An 11,207-nucleotide genomic window follows, 5' to 3' on the forward strand; every position below is an offset into this window, starting at 1 on the left:
CCATGTGGACGACCTAGTTATCGATGGAGACGTTATACTGAACGAGGTAGTTATAACAGCAAGGCTTGTTTGGCGGAAGGGAAAAATAGTGAACTATTAAGGCAATCATTTAACACAGGGACACTTAACTGGCGAGCTTCTGATGGGCTGGGCAGGTTATTAACACAGTTACAGTTAACTGATGATGAACATAACTGCCATGGTTGTTAAGTGACCCCCGGCAAGTATTTGGGTAAGGGCGTATCCTTGAACGTCAAGGCAGCAGATATATATATATATATATATATATATATATATATATATATATATATATATATATATATATATATATATATATATTGGAAAGGATCACAATTTTGCGCGTGATCAAGATATTCCTATGAGTCCACGGGGCAAATGAAACACGAAAAGTTCTAAGTGCACTTTCGTGTAATTATCACATCATCAGGGGAGACACACAAGAGAGAAATATAACAGTCAGTTGATATACATCGAAGAGACGAAGCTATAACGCCATTTGGTAAACATATATATATATATATATATATATATATATATATATATATATATATATATATATATATATATATAGGGAATACCATCAATTGAAGATGCAGTTTGCTTAGAGGGAAATCATCAATCACCTAGGGAGACAGACACTTATTTGGCGAGGTATCTCATCAGCCAAAGATCCATTAGCCAGCGAGACAAACAGTAATTACCCGGAGAAACAGCCCTGTCTCGCGAGACTGTGTTATATTTGGCGATTTATTTGTGGAGACAAAATTATTTCGCCATTACACTCCTCCGCTTGCACAGCCCACCTAGCCTAGCCATCTCGACTCCTTCCTTCATTCCTTGCCTCCTCCTGCTCCTCCTTCGTTCTATCTTGACTCATCCTACCCTGAAAAAACTCTTATTCTCCCTCACTCCACCCTCAACTTATTCTACCCACACGCTCCCTTCCTCACCCTTACTCTCCCACCTTCCTCCGTACGGTCCAGTCCACCACACACTTAATCTAGGGTGATGGGACGAAGCGTTTTATTAACCTACACACCAAGCCTTCCATCTTCATATTTCCCTCACCCTAACTCCAACCATCTCTAATTTTTGTTACCTGTCTCCTTCCCACATATACTACATCCTGGTCCTACACCCTCGCCTCCCCTCACTAGCACTAGGAGGATGAGCCACACACATCGTACGCCCGGCGACCGTGTCACACACATCGTACGCCTGGCGACCGTGTCACAACAGGGGAAACGCCTGGCGACCGGGCACACACAACCCCAACACACAACACCACACCCAAAACCCACACACCACTTTCTTTCCCTGGCGCCCCGGGGTAAACAAAAAATGGGGACGCCGGCGCCCGGTACCCCAATGGGTCCCTGGGGGACCGGGCACCCACGAAACCCCCTCGACCGGGTCAAACATCGTACCCTGGGGGCCGGGGGTCAAAATCTCGCCTGGGAGGGGAAACCCCCATCTTACCCTGGCGGCCCGGGGCCCCTCGAAGGGGCCACCGGCCACACAGTCGGGGCCCTTCCACACTCGTAGGGGGAAAAAATGCCCCCGGGATTTTGGTCAAACACACGGGCGACCGGAAAAATGACGGGGGCGCCCGGCAAAACAGTAGTCCCTTTAACCCCCGGGGTACGCCCTGGGCCCCGGTACACCCTTGAAGCCGGGGGCCCTTTCCCACACGAGGGTGGGCCCTTTTGTACACAACGTACGCCCTGGCGCCCGGTACACCCTTGACGCCTTGGCCCTTGACACACATCGACCCGGGGAGTTCCCCCTTACCCCCCGGGCCCGCCCTGTACCCAAGACCCCGGGAGGGTCCCCCGGACCGCCTGGGGGCCTTAACCATCTCGCCGGGGCCGTGCCCCTGTGCCGGCGCCCGGCCAACTGAAAAACCCCGGGAACCGGGGAACCATCTTCCCGGCCCCCTTCCCAATTCGCCCCGGGGCCCGCCGGGAAACCCCCTGGGGAAAAGAGAGGAAAAAGGAGGTAAAAGAAGAAAAAAAGAGAGAAGGAAAAGGGGCTCATCGGGAGGGGGGAGCCCTTGGAGGAGGTGGGTGTGGGGACGTCTTAAATCCGGTCCATTTTTACCAGCCCAAAATTGAGGACGAGGGAAACCCAATTTGGAGAGCAAGCGGGGGGGGGGGAGAGGCCGTCAAAAAGCGGGCGGATCAGCCGGAATGACGGCGGGCCTCCCTCTCTCCTCTCCCCCCTCTCCTCCCCCCTAACCTTACCCCGAGTTTCCCCCCCTTTCCCCCTTCCCATCCCCCGGGGCCAAAAGGCCAAACAAAGGGGGGGGGGTTTGGGGTTCAGGATCTAGATTTGGTTTGCCCCACAGGACGTGGTACCCCTTGCTCGATTCCCCCCTAAACAAACTGCGTGCGTTTTTTTCCCCTTCACTTTTCTCCCACAAAAACCTGGCCCCCCACACTCACCCCTCCCCTCCCCCTTTCCCTCTAAATCCCAAACAACAACCGGGCCTCCCCCACACTCCCCCCTCCCCCTCCCCTTCCCCTCCCCAAAAACCTTCTCCCCCCTCCCCCCCCCCCCAAAAACAACCGGGCCCCTCCCCCACACCCCCCTCCCCTCCTCCTCCTCCCTCCACTACCACAAAAACCCTTGGCCCCCCACACTCCCCCCTCCCCCCCCTTTCCTCTCATTACCACAACAACCTGGCCTCTCCCACACTCACCCCTCCTCCTCCTCCTCCTCCCTCCACCCCCTTTACCCATTTTTACCCCAAAATTCCGGGCCCCATCACCTCCCCCTTTAAATTTTTTCGTCTTTTCCTTCCTTCCCCCCTTTTGCAACTCCGACGGGAGCCTTACCGTCAGAGACCCCAAGCCCCCCATCCACGACGGGGGCCACCCAAAAAAACACCGGGCGCAGCGGGTTTTCCCCGGGGGAAAACGTTCCTTTCAACGAGAGAAAAAAAAAACAACGGGCCGGGAAAATTCTCGACTTTTTAAACAGAAAAACCCCAGGGAAAATCCCCAAATTTACCACACGCCCACGCGAGTACTGTGGATGATGATTCCTTGCAAAAAAAGAAAGAAAAAAAGGAAACAATAAGAAGGAAGGGGAAAAGGCATTAAAAAACAATACCAGGATTAAAGATAATTTACGGGGAAAAAGGGTTTGGGGAAAGCCATGGATTTGTCTATCATGGAAGAGAAAAGAGTAAGTGATGATTTGATGACAACCTTTAAAGTTTTTCATCCATTGTAATGATGTCAATAGAAAATAGTTCTTTGAGAGGCACGACAATCAGAAGACACAACGTGAAATGAAGCAAGAAATTCGTTGAAGAAGATGTCAAGAAGTGATTCTAAAAGTGGCTGACGAATGAAGAGAAAAAATAATTGAGAATGAGGACATGGTAATTGCAGACACCATTTAGAAATCTTGAAGTAGTTCTATGATAGTGGATCATGTACAAGAGATGGGAGGCTCCACGAAAGATAATTCCCCTTCCCCGTACAGTACAAATAGGTAATTACACACACACACACACACACACACACACACACACACACACACACACACAATCAACGCAAATACGCACACATTCCCAGACAAAAGCGATCAATGGCCCTACGAGTTACGCAAGGGGAAGGAGAGAGGGTGGGATTCAGGGAGGCCGGCGCTTGAGGTAGTGCAAAAGCAGGTCAGGGTGTATGAAGATGATGGAGGGAGACTTGATAAGGAAGGCGATAACGGAAAGTGCAGGAGAGAGTAAGAGATAAGGGAAAGGGGAGGAGAGAGAGAGAGAGAGAGTGAAAGAGAGAGAGAGAGAGAGAGAGAGAGAGAGAGAGAGAGAGAGAGAGAGAGAGAGAGAGAGAGAGTCACGTCCCGTGACATGACCAGCATGGAACACACACACACACACGTATCGAGAGGAAGCGAGATCGGGGAAGGACCGAGAGACGAGGAAAGCGAACGAGTCAGGTGGGAAAGACGAGTGTGAAGAAAAAACGAGAAAAGAAAGAAACAAAGAAAGAAAAACAAAGACAGTGTACGTCAGTGCAAGGAAACTCAACAAACAGGAATAAGTACACTGTGGAAGCTAGTATGGTATACAACCCGAAGAACATATCAGTATAACATTATAATCATACACCACATAGGGGTATACTAAAATCAATATACTAATAACCCGTATGACAAAATAAATATACCATTAAGCCCGTATAACAAATTCAGTATGCCATTAAACCCGTATAACAAATTCAATATACTATTAAACCCGTAAACCATCTAAATGGGGCGTCATAAACCCAGTATACTATTAAAACTGTAAACTCTAAACCAGGAAATCACAATCCCAGTACACTTTTAAACCCATTATCCCTTCAGCCAATACAACATAAACCTAACACAACTATAAACCCGTAAATCTTTTAACTGGTTTATCTTAAACCCATTATATAAGAAGACATTATATAATATAACTAATATACCATATTACCAGTGAAGCATATACCTTATAACCAGTCAAACGTACCTCATGATCACTATAACATTATATTCATTATACCTCACAAATGATATACCTTAAGATGAGTATACCATAACCTCATAACTATCTTACAACCAAAAAAACTTACAACCAGTATATCTGACAACCAATATACCCTTATAACGAGTATACCTTACAACCAGTATATCTGACAACCAATATACCCTTCTAACGAGTATACCTTACAACCAGTATATTCGAAAACCAATATACCCTTATAACAAGTATACCTTACAACCAGTATATCTGACAATCAATATACCCTTATAACAAGTATACCTTACAACCAGTATATCTGACAACCAATATACCCTTATAACAAGTATACCTTACAACCAGTATATCTGACAATCAATATACCTTATAACAAGTATACCTTACAACCAGTATATCTGACAATCAATATACCCTTATAAAACCTGAGTATACCTTACAACCAGTATATCCGACAACCAATATACCCTTATAAAACCAGTATACCCTACAACCTGTATACCTCACAACGAGAATACGTAATCAGTATACCTTACAATAAGTATACCTTACAATCAGTATACCTCACAACCAGTATACCTTATACCAATAACTTTATAATCAGTATACCTCACAACCAGTATACATTATAACCAGTAACTATATACTCTGCACAACTCATAAGGAAAATGTATAGATGAAAAATGATGATGATGATGATGATGATAATGATGATGATGAATGATGATGATGATGATGAATAATGATGATGATGAATAATGATGATGATGATGTGATGATGATGAATGATGATTAAGGATGATGATGATGAATAATGATGATGATGATGATGAATAATGATGATGATGATGATGAATATGATGATGATGATGACGAATAATGATGATGATGATGATGAATAATGATGATGATGATGATGAATAATGATGATGATGATGATGAATAATGATGATGATGATGATGAATAATGATGATGATGATGATGATGATGATGATGAATAATGATGATAATGATGATAATGATGATAATGATAATGATAAAGATAATGACAATGATGACGATGATGATAATGATAATAATGACAATGATGACGATGATGATAATGATAATAATGACAATGATGACGATGACGATAATGACGATAATGATGATGAATAATGATGAATAATGAGACTCGTGTCCCCAGCATCATGGCGGGAACAGCCCAAAGTAGTACAAACCAGGTCGTCAGAGGCGGGAGCAAGGGCTCCAAGCGACGCCTCTACAAATTACCCTCTCGAAGTTGGTTGTAGGCGAGTGACACACGGCTTGATGTGCCCCTCCACTACCCAGGTGTCAGAGGGGGCTGGTGGGGGTGTGGTGGACTGTGGGTGTGGGCTCAGAAGGTGGGTGGTGGGTGTGGGTGGGTGGGCGTGCGGTTGGGGCTGGCGGGTGTGTGTGGGTGGGAACCTCTCTCTCTCTCTCTACCCCACCCATGACGTCAGTCACTCTCCCTGACTGATTAGGCTCCCCAGGCCAGCCAGCCCCACAACCTGATCTTGACCTCTGACCTGTGGCAGGTCAAAGACCCCTAAGGAACCCCGACGACAAACGCCACTGACTCTGGCACCCACTGAGAGAGGTCCGGCCCTCGGAAATGGTTGCTACGACAGACCACAATTCACTGGATTCATTCAACTGTTTACGTCTTGCACAGAACAGGTACAGTACACCAGACACCAACCACCTGCCTGTTAAATCGTGGCCAATACATGTCTGTATCTTGTTAGCCTTTGACCTTTACAGGAGACTACAATTGGTCGTCGTAATTAGGTATCAAGTGCAATAGGCGAAGTGTGGGTTGACACACACACATACCTTTGTGCCATGTTTCTAGATCTCTGTAAAAAACCAGAGGGTCCTTCAGCCCAAGGCGGCGCTCCTTCCAGTAGCAGGGATGTGTGGTGTGCCATGTTTCAGGACCTCTTTTTAAGAGGTTCCCTCAGCCCGACGCTGCGCTACTTCCAGTAACAGGGAAATGTGGACTCCTTTTTGGAGTGAGAACTTCTTTGACGAGACTGTAATGTCAATGGTTCAGCCTCGGCATAGGTGACTTTCCACCCGCGGTGTAACCTCGAGCTGGCGGAGTCCGGTAACACATAAAGATATCAACACACACACACACACACACACACACACACACACACACACGTCCAGTCAGCAGTCTGTGGTCCATTACACAGCCCCCAGAGATCCAGCCAGTCAGTGGTCCAGTACTCAGCCCCCAGAGATCCAGCCAGTCAGTGGTCCAGTACTCAGCCCCCAGAGATCCAGCCAGTCTGTGGTCCAGTACTCAGCCCCCAGAGATCCAGCCAGTCAGTGTCCAGTACACAGCCCCCAGAGATCCAGCCAGTCAGTGTCCAGTACACAGCCCCCAGAGATCCAGCCAGTCAGTGGTCCAGTACACAGCCCCCAGAGATCCAGCCAGTCAGTGTCCAGTACACAGCCCCCAGAGATCCAGCCAGTCAGTGTCCAGTACACAGCCCCCAGAGATCCAGCCAGTCAGTGGTCCAGTACACAGCCCCCAGAGATCCAGCCAGTCAGTGGTCCAGTACACAGCCCCCAGAGATCCAGCCAGTCAGTGGTCCAGTACACAGCCCCCAGAGATCCAGCCAGTCAGTGGTCCAGTACACAGCCCCCAGAGATTCCAGCCAGTCAGTGTCCAGTACACAGCCCCCAGAGATCCAGCCAGTCAGTGTCCAGTACACAGCCCCCAGAGATCCAGCCAGTCAGTGGTCCAGTACTCAGCCCCCAGAGATCCAGCCAGTCAGTGTCCAGTACACAGCCCCCAGAGATCCAGCCAGTCAGTGGTCCAGTACTCAGCCCCCAGAGATTCCAGCCAGTCAGTGGTCCAGTACACAGCCCCCAGAGATCCAGCCAGTCAGTGGTCCAGTACACAGCCCCCAGAGATCCAGCCAGTCAGTGGTCCAGTACACAGCCCCCAGAGATCCAGCCAGTCAGTGGTCCAGTACACAGCCCCCAGAGATCCAGCCAGTCAGTGGTCCAGTACTCAGCCCCCAGAGATCCAGCCAGTCAGTGGTCCAGTACTCAGCCCCCAGAGATCCAGCCAGTCAGTGGTCCAGTACACAGCCCCCAGAGATCCAGCCAGTCAGTGTCCAGTACACAGCCCCCAGAGATCCAGCCAGTCAGTGTCCAGTACACAGCCCCCAGAGATTCCAGCCAGTCAGTGTCCAGTACACAGCCCCCAGAGATCCAGCCAGTCAGTGTCCAGTACACAGCCCCCAGAGATCCAGCCAGTCAGTGTCCAGTACACAGCCCCCAGAGATCCAGCCAGTCAGTGGTCCAGTACACAGCCCCCAGAGATCCAGCCAGTCAGTGGTCCAGTACTCAGCCCCCAGAGATCCAGCCAGTCAGTGGTCCAGTACTCAGCCCCCAGAGATCCAGCCAGTCAGTGGTCCAGTACTCAGCCCCCAGAGATCCAGCCAGTCAGTGGTCCAGTACTCAGCCCCCAGAGATCCAGCCAGTCAGTGTCCAGTACACAGCCCCCAGAGATCCAGCCAGTCAGTGTCCAGTACACAGCCCCCAGAGATCCAGCCAGTCAGTGGTCCAGTACTCAGCCCCCAGAGATCCAGCCAGTCAGTGGTCCAGTACACAGCCCCCAGAGATTCCAGCCAGTCAGTGGTCCAGTACTCAGCCCCCAGAGATCCAGCCAGTCAGTGGTCCAGTACACAGCCCCCAGAGATTCCAGCCAGTCAGTGTCCAGTACACAGCCCCCAGAGATCCAGCCAGTCAGTGGTCCAGTACTCAGCCCCCAGAGATCCAGCCAGTCAGTGGTCCAGTACTCAGCCCCCAGAGATCCAGCCAGTCAGTGGTCCAGTACACAGCCCCCAGAGATCCAGCCAGTCAGTGGTCCAGTACTCAGCCCCCAGAGATCCAGCCAGTCAGTGTCCAGTACACAGCCCCCAGAGATCCAGCCAGTCAGTGGTCCAGTACACAGCCCCCAGAGATCCAGCCAGTCAGTGTCCAGTACACAGCCCCCAGAGATCCAGCCAGTCAGTGGTCCAGTACTCAGCCCCCAGAGATCCAGCCAGTCAGTGTCCAGTACACAGCCCCCAGAGATCCAGCCAGTCAGTGTCCAGTACACAGCCCCCAGAGATCCAGCCAGTCAGTGGTCCAGTACACAGCCCCCAGAGATCCAGCCAGTCAGTGGTCCAGTACTCAGCCCCCAGAGATCCAGCCAGTCAGTGGTCCAGTACTCAGCCCCCAGAGATCCAGCCAGTCAGTGTCCAGTACACAGCCCCCAGAGATCCAGCCAGTCAGTGTCCAGTACACAGCCCCCAGAGATCCAGCCAGTCAGTGGTCCAGTACTCAGCCCCCAGAGATCCAGCCAGTCAGTGTCCAGTACACAGCCCCCAGAGATCCAGCCAGTCAGTGTCCAGTACACAGCCCCCAGAGATCCAGCCAGTCAGTGGTCCAGTACACAGCCCCCAGAGATTCCAGCCAGTCAGTGGTCCAGTACTCAGCCCCCAGAGATCCAGCCAGTCAGTGTCCAGTACACAGCCCCCAGAGATCCAGCCAGTCAGTGTCCAGTACACAGCCCCCAGAGATCCAGCCAGTCAGTGGTCCAGTACTCAGCCCCCAGAGATCCAGCCAGTCAGTGGTCCAGTACACAGCCCCCAGAGATCCAGCCAGTCAGTGGTCCAGTACTCAGCCCCCAGAGATCCAGCCAGTCAGTGTCCAGTACACAGCCCCCAGAGATCCAGCCAGTCAGTGGTCCAGTACTCAGCCCCCAGAGATCCAGCCAGTCAGTGGTCCAGTACACAGCCCCCAGAGATCCAGCCAGTCAGTGGTCCAGTACTCAGCCCCCAGAGATCCAGCCAGTCAGTGGTCCAGTACTCAGCCCCCAGAGATTCCAGCCAGTCAGTGGTCCAGTACTCAGCCCCCAGAGATCCAGCCAGTCAGTGTCCAGTACACAGCCCCCAGAGATCCAGCCAGTCAGTGGTCCAGTACTCAGCCCCCAGAGATCCAGCCAGTCAGTGGTCCAGTACACAGCCCCCAGAGATCCAGCCAGTCAGTGGTCCAGTACTCAGCCCCCAGAGATCCAGCCAGTCAGTGTCCAGTACACAGCCCCCAGAGATCCAGCCAGTCAGTGTCCAGTACACAGCCCCCAGAGATTCCAGCCAGTCAGTGGTCCAGTACTCAGCCCCCAGAGATCCAGCCAGTCAGTGGTCCAGTACACAGCCCCCAGAGATCCAGCCAGTCAGTGGTCCAGTACTCAGCCCCCAGAGATCCAGCCAGTCAGTGGTCCAGTACACAGCCCCCAGAGATCCAGCCAGTCAGTGTCCAGTACACAGCCCCCAGAGATCCAGCCAGTCAGTGTCCAGTACACAGCCCCCAGAGATCCAGCCAGTCAGTGGTCCAGTACACAGCCCCCAGAGATCCAGCCAGTCAGTGGTCCAGTACTCAGCCCCCAGAGATCCAGCCAGTCAGTGGTCCAGTACTCAGCCCCCAGAGATCCAGCCAGTCAGTGTCCAGTACACAGCCCCCAGAGATCCAGCCAGTCAGTGGTCCAGTACTCAGCCCCCAGAGATCCAGCCAGTCAGTGTCCAGTACACAGCCCCCAGAGATCCAGCCAGTCAGTGGTCCAGTACACAGCCCCCAGAGATCCAGCCAGTCAGTGTCCAGTACACAGCCCCCAGAGATCCAGCCAGTCAGTGTCCAGTACACAGCCCCCAGAGATCCAGCCAGTCAGTGTCCAGTACACAGCCCCCAGAGATCCAGCCAGTCAGTGGTCCAGTACACAGCCCCCAGAGATCCAGCCAGTCAGTGGTCCAGTACTCAGCCCCCAGAGATCCAGCCAGTCAGTGGTCCAGTACTCAGCCCCCAGAGATCCAGCCAGTCAGTGGTCCAGTACTCAGCCCCCAGAGATCCAGCCAGTCAGTGGTCCAGTACTCAGCCCCCAGAGATCCAGCCAGTCAGTGGTCCAGTACACAGCCCCCAGAGATCCAGCCAGTCAGTGGTCCAGTACTCAGCCCCCAGAGATCCAGCCAGTCAGTGTCCAGTACACAGCCCCCAGAGATCCAGCCAGTCAGTGGTCCAGTACACAGCCCCCAGAGATCCAGCCAGTCAGTGGTCCAGTACACAGCCCCCAGAGATCCAGCCAGTCAGTGGTCCAGTACACAGCCCCCAGAGATCCAGCCAGTCAGTGGTCCAGTACTCAGCCCCCAGAGATCCAGCCAGTCAGTGGTCCAGTACACAGCCCCCAGAGATCCAGCCAGTCAGTGGTCCAGTACTCAGCCCCCAGAGATCCAGCCAGTCAGTGGTCCAGTACTCAGCCCCCAGAGATCCAGCCAGTCAGTGTCCAGTACACAGCCCCCAGAGATCCAGCCAGTCAGTGGTCCAGTACTCAGCCCCCAGAGATCCAGCCAGTCAGTGGTCCAGTACTCAGCCCCCAGAGATTCCAGCCAGTCAGTGGTCCAGTACTCAGCCCCCAGAGATCCAGCCAGTCAGTGTCCAGTACACAGCCCCCAGAGATCCAGCCAGTCAGTGTCCAGTACACAGCCCCCAGAGATCCAGCCAGTCAGTGTCCAGTACACAGCCCCCAGAGATCCAGCCAGTCAGTGGTCCAGTACTCAGCCCCCAGAGATCCAGCCAGTCAGTGTC

The 11,207-nt window shown here is 51.9% G+C and overlaps 1 protein-coding gene across 2 annotated transcripts in view; it reads right to left on the bottom strand.

Annotated features, from left to right (window-relative positions):
- Positions 1-11,207, bottom strand: part of LOC139765992 (uncharacterized) — a 237,221-nt gene that overhangs the window by 93,250 nt on the left and 132,764 nt on the right. The window lies entirely within an intron of this gene.

The sequence above is a fragment of the Panulirus ornatus genome, chromosome 56 (genome assembly GCF_036320965.1).
Source record: "Panulirus ornatus isolate Po-2019 chromosome 56, ASM3632096v1, whole genome shotgun sequence".
Classification (NCBI taxonomy): domain Eukaryota; kingdom Metazoa; phylum Arthropoda; class Malacostraca; order Decapoda; family Palinuridae; genus Panulirus; species Panulirus ornatus.